We start from the raw sequence: 6,905 nt of genomic DNA, 5'->3' as shown, positions 1-6,905 counted from the left end.
TGATCGACATTTACACTTGTTCCCTTTCAGATTTGTGTGAGGTTAGGGCTTTCTTACCAAAACATGAAAAAAAAAACACCACACTAGAAGTCTTTCCTCCCTAGAATATGACATGCAAATATAGCAAGGATCTTATTACAACAATTAGCCATGAAATTGAATATTGTGAGATAGAAATATATTTCACTGTGGCAGTATTATAATTTGCCAATGTGTTGTCTCTGTAGTTGAAAGCTGATAACAAAAGGAAACCCTAGTCTCCCCTACACTTTAACCCTTCCGGCACTGGGTTAGACAAGTTCAACGGTTCATACTCCATATGGGAGGCTTATGGTTGGCCAAGCTACTTCCTGGAGCTAGGAGAGTTGAAGGCTGAATATGTACAGTGTTAGGATTTACACAAAAAGATTGGTTATCTACACATTTTGATGCATTATAACATTTAAAAAAAATAAAATAAAAAAATGGATCAATTGTCCTCCCTCCAGAGTCAGCTGCTGTGTTCCCTGAGTTTTCTACAGACAGCAGTCGGTCTGTCTAACTGGTTGGATCAGTGGCAGCAGCCTGGTAGACACTGCTTAGAGGAGGACACTGACCCTCGCTGACAGACAAGACAGAGTCTGAAGGAGATATCAAAACCCCTGTATCTTTTACAGTAAAGAGCTACGACCATCACAACACTCTGCGAAGCAGCAAGCATTAATAAATGCTATCACATAATTGTTCATGATAGTTCCTCTTAAGAGTGGTATTGCTTTAATAGCAGAATAGAAACTGATTGCAGCATTGAAAACCACGTCTTCATTAGACATTGTAAAATTGGTATGAGGTGACTAACGCCATTTACATTTTCTTCCTGAACTCACTGACTCAATCAGGTAATTAAACCCAACATATCATGTGGCTGATTCTGGGATGTAAACACTATTTCTTTGCACAGCTCAAATACATTGAAACGCATTTACATTTTGGAAATATTTTATTCTGCTGGGAATGTCCAACCATGCACATGGCATTTTCAGTATCAATGTCTAATAAATTAGGGAGTTATATTTTATTTGTTTGTGCCCTTTCCAATATTTCTTCTGTATAGTTCCTCGCAGTATGTAACAAGGAGAACAAATCTGGATATTTAGCTACCCAAACGCTCGTCGTTCTCAAACAATCTTCGCTGTTCCTTACTGGTAAGAAGTTACATTGTAGCCAGCTCCAATCCTCCTTCTGATAGAGACGCGTTGGCACTCCGCAGTATGGCTGAGGGTTCTATGCACCTCCTGGGCCATGTGATTGCGAGGTCCTTGAGAGGACCTCACGATCACATGGAAGTAAAAGACGTCCATAGCAAAGCCAGCAGGGGGAGTGCCTGGAATGACAGGTAGTCCCCCTGCTGCCTGAAATAAAATTATATTAATTATATATATATTAAAAATAAAAATAAAAATGAAAAAGAAAAAAAATATTGGCCAAACATTAGTTTTTTGCATTTTTCACACATTTTTTGTGACTTTTTTGTGACTAAGTGGCTACTAATAAAAACTGATCATACCCCATTTGCAATACCTTGGTGAAACGGCTACCCAGGGTAGTGAGGGGTATCTGCCGTTGGAGACGTCCTTCCTCCGGGCAAGATGCTGGGCTGTAAGTGAAGTCCCATCCGCTGAATCCCTGGAGCAATAAAGAGGCAGAGCTCTGAAAAGAGCTAGTGATTCAGCTGCAAATTCCCTTTCAACAACGAGACACAGCTACGTTTTGAAGGGTGAAGAAGAACTGTCTAAAACTTTATTTTCCTTGGGACTAGCCCATATGGTCCTTACATTAACATTGCTGTGAAAACTCAATAAAATTACAAACAGTCAAATCAAAGCTGGCAATATACAGTGACTTATTATAACACAATGGCATATTTTCAAAGAGGTGGGGGAGACAATAATTAACAGAAGATATCTCACATGCCTGCAGAATTAGCAATATGCAAATCTACCCGAATATCTAAATGAACCAGTCTTGCTATTCAGGTAGTGCATATTGCTGTTGCTACCAACAGAGGGCACTAGACAAGTTCCATAGCCAAATCCACCTAGTTGGTAGCAAACCTCAGCAGTACAGGAGAGCAGGCAATACATCCCAGGGGCCATAGTCACATGGCAGCAGGCTGGCAATCAGTCTTCTCCAATGCCCAGTTTAACCGGGGTGTTTTTGTTACATGTTTTGTTATACTTGGGTTGTCTACTATTGCAAATGGTATGCCGTCATGGGGGTAATTCTCATTCCTGGGCTACCATACGTTCTCAAAGGAAACGTAACCAATCTGGCGAATTTCAATGTGAAAAAAATGAAAAATGTAACATGCTATATTTAACCCTGTAACTTCCCAAAACAACATAAAACCTGTACATAGGGGGTACTGTATTACAAATGAGACATCGCTGAATACAAATATGTGTATTTTATTGCAGTAAAAGCAAACAGTATTATGACATTCACAGTTAAAATGTCATGCAGAACTAAAAAAAATACAACATTTCTTAATTTCTTACTTTTTTATATTTTATTCATAATAAATTATGTTTCATAGCTAAATATTTGATGTCAAATGAAAGCCCTATTTCTCCTGAATAAAATGATATACAATAAGTGTGGGTGCACTTAATATAAAAGTGAATTACGGTTGAACAGACATATTTTCAAAGTCCAAGTTTTGTTTACGTTTTAATTTGATCAAAACGCATACATTTGGCTCAGTCCTTAAAGGGTTAATCATGCAATGTGGCTATGTTAACAAAAATAATATTTTACTGAATCTTCTTGTAGTTCTCTGCATCTGAATCTCTTTTTTTCCCCAAGTACATATTTAATTATTAGTCAAATGGGTTGTAAAGCATGCTGCTATCTGGGTTTGCGCTCAGCCCAGAGAACCAAAGGCAAAAATCTCTTTTAATTCCCCAAAACAGTAACATGTGCATCTGTGTGCATCTGTGTGTATGTATGTGGCTGCATGTCTAGATATAAGTAAACATAAGTTACTATATGTGTACGTATGTATAATTTTGTGTTCATGTATGTTGTGACTGTGTGTTATAGAAACATAGAAACATAGAAACATAGAATGTGACGGCAGATAAGAACCATTCGGCCCATCTAGTCTGCCAAATTTTCTAAATACTTTCATTAGTCCCTGGCCTTATCTTATAGTTAGGATAGCCTTATGCCTATCCCACGCATGCTTAAACTCCTTTACTGTGTTAACCTCTACCACTTCAGCTGGAAGGCTATTCCATGCAACCACTACCCTCTCAGTAAAGTAATACTTCCTGATGTTATTTTTAAACCTTCGTCCCTCTAATTTAAGACTATGTCCTCTTGTTGTGGTAGTTTTTCTTCTTTTAAATATAGTCTCCTCCTTTACTGTGTTGATTCCCTTTATGTATTTAAATGTTTCTATCATATCCCCCCTGTCTCGTCTTTCCTCCAAGTTATACATGTTAAGATCCTTTAACCTTTCCTGGTAAGTTTTATCCTGCAATCCATGAACCAGTTTAGTAGCCCTTCTCTGAACTCTCTCTAAGGTATCAATATCCTTCTGAAGATACGGTCTCCAGTACTGTGTACAATACTCCAAGTGAGGTCTCACCAGTGTTCTGTACAATGGCATGAGCACTTCCCTCTTTCTACTGCTAATGCCTCTCCCTATACAACCAAGCATTCTGCTAGCATTTCCTGCTGATCTATTACATTGTCTGCCTACCTTTAAGTCATCAGAAATAATCACCCCTAAATCCCTTTACTCAGATGTTGAGGTTAGGTCTCTATAAAATATTCTGTACTCTGCCCTTGGGTTTTTACGTCCAAGATGCATTATCTTGCACTTAGCCACATTAAATGTCAGTTGCCACAACTCTGACCATTTTTCTTGTTTACCTAAATCATTAGCCATTTGGCTTATCCCTCCTGGAACATCAACCCTGTTACATATCTTAGTATCATCAGCAAAAAGACATACCTTACCATCAAGACCTTCTGCAATATCACTAATAAAAATATTAACGAGAATGGGTCCAAGTACAGATCCCTGAGGTACCCCACTGGTGACAAGCCCAAGCTTTGAATATACTCCATTGACTACAACCCTCTGTTGCCTGTCACTCAGCCACTGCCTTACCCATTCAACAATATTGTAATCCAAACTTAAATATTGCAGTTTATTGATGAGATTTCTATGTGCAACAGTGTCAAAAGCCTTAATGAAATCTAGGTAAGCAATGTCTACTGCACCACCCTGATCTAAGATTAGTTTGACATGATCTCCCTGAAGTAAATCCATGTTGTCTCTGATCTTGAAATCCATGTGTTTTTAGATGTTCAATAATCCTATCCTTTAACATGGTTTCCATCACTTTCCCCACTACTGAAGTAAGGTTTACTGGCCTATAGTTGCCCGACTCCTCCCTATTACCTTTCTTGTGAATGGGCACAACATTCGCCAACTTCCAATCTTCTGGGACTACTCCTGCTATCAATGATTGGTTAAATAAATCTGTTAATGTTTTTTTCTAGTACACCACTAAGCTCTTTTAATAGCTTTGGGTGTATTCCATCAGGTCCCATTGACTTATTTGTCTTTACTTTTGAGAGTTGAAATAGAACCTCTTCCTCTGTAAACTCACGTGTAATAAATGACTCATTTATCCTTTTTCTTAACTGAGGTCCCTTTCCTTCATTTTCATCTGTAAATACCGAACAAAAATAGTCATTGAGCTAGACCTTTATCCTCTTCTACATACCTTCCTTCTTTTGTTTTTAATCTAACTAATCCTTGTTTTACTTTTATTTTCTCATTTATGTATCTAAAAAAGTTTTGTCCCCCTTTTTTACTGACTGTGCTATTTTCTCTTCTGTGTGTGATTTGGAAGCTCTTATAACATGCTTAGCCTCTTTCTGCCTAATCTTATAGATCATTCTGTCTTCCTCACTCTGGTTTTTTTATAATTACTAAATGCTAACTTTTAGTTTTTTACTATTTTGGCCACATCTGCGGAGTACCACAGTGGTTTCTTGAATTTTTTGCTTTTACTGACAAGCCTAATGCAATTTTCTGTTGCCTTCAGTTGTGCAACTTTTAAATAATCCCATTTCTCTTGGACTCCATTTAAATTGCTCCAGTCTGATAATGACTCCCTTACACATATTCTAATTTTAGAAATGTCTGTTTTTCTAAAGTCTAAAACTTGTATTTTTGTGTGGTGTGACTCAGTCACTGTTCTTATATTAAACCACACTGACTGATGATCACTGGATCCTAAACTTTCACCTACAGTAATATCGGATACCAAATCTCCATTTGTTAACACTAAATCTAGTATGGCCTCTTTACGAGTTGACTCCTCAACGACTTGTTTTAGAGACAATCCCAGTAGGGAGTTTAGAATATGTGTGCTCCTGGCACAAGCAGCTATTTTTGTTTTCCAATTCACATCAGGAAGATTAAAGTCACCCATGATGATAACTCCCCCCTTTATTGTCATTTTAGCTATTTCCTCAACTAGTAGATTATCTAACTCTTCAATTTGTCCTGGGGGCCTATAAATCACACCTACACGAGTTACTGTTTGATTACCAAATTCTAACGTAACCCAAACAGACTCTGTTCGCCTCACTAACTTTTATTAGGATAGATTTTAGGCTATATTTCACATACAGGGCCACCTCTCCCCCTTTCCTGCCTTCCCTGTCTTTATTGCTTGTCTGTGTATGTGACTGAGGATATAAGTATTGATACAGTTAATAGGGCCACCTGCAGAGGACACAAAGCAGATGCCTAGATCACATGACCCAAACACCGGTACACCTCTATGTTTATATTGTTGAACTGAATAAGAACATTTTGCTTTTAAGTGGTTATTTAGAAAATGTAATAGTGTAAATTGTGATGTGAGCCTTGCTATCCTTTGAATCTTAGCATAGATTGACAACTTGCCTGGGTTCCTGTACTGACAAGCCATGCTTAATTTGGTTACATCTACAGAGCCAAGCAGGTTCATGCATGGCCACATTGATTGGCTATAAACGTCAGCTGAAATTAGCTGAGATTCTGCAATCATCACAATGCTTGCTTTGTATAGATTTGGTACTGTGTTACATTCTAACACTACTTGTACCCAACACTAACTGATGCAAAGTATATATGCAATATTTTAGGATTATGCACTTTGTACCATAAACTGCATTGGCAATTTGGGGAAATTATTTAAGCAATAATAGCATTTTTTTTATTTATTTATTTTTATTCATCTGACTAAAATAGGACTTTTCTTATCATTAAACTTCAAACAAATTAGTATGTTCATCCATAACAATAACAGCTGAATAACCAAACCTTATTTTGTATCACACAATCACAGAAGGATAACATATTATTTTCAAACATGACCAATCTAGATTAGGTGTCAGGTTCGATCACGCATTGATCAACAACCTTCACCAAATGATGGATTGCATTAAAATGAAACATATATCTACTGGAATGCAAACATTATCAAATGGCTGGGATTGATAATATTTCTGATGGAGAGTAGAAATAGTTTCATTAATCTGAAAAGAAAACCTGCTTTTTCCAGAATAAAATATGTTTTCCTCTAAGTGCATACAGCAAACAACTCTTACACAAATGGAAACAACACATTTTACTTGCAGGTATGATATAGTAACAATTTAACATAGCGTATGAGGATCCTTGACACATTAACTTTTGTTTAAAACGAAAAAAAAAATAACACATTTAGAAATTAGTAACTTTCACTTTCCTCTTAAATGTTTATTGAACATACTCACTATGGAAATGGTAAAAAAAAACAATAAAGAATGTGTGATTTACACCATTTATAATATAGTACTGCCTGATTGTATAG

The sequence above is a fragment of the Pelobates fuscus genome, chromosome 3 (genome assembly GCF_036172605.1).
Source record: "Pelobates fuscus isolate aPelFus1 chromosome 3, aPelFus1.pri, whole genome shotgun sequence".
Lineage (NCBI taxonomy): Eukaryota > Metazoa > Chordata > Amphibia > Anura > Pelobatidae > Pelobates > Pelobates fuscus.
Note: the sequence above shows the minus strand (reverse complement) of the source record.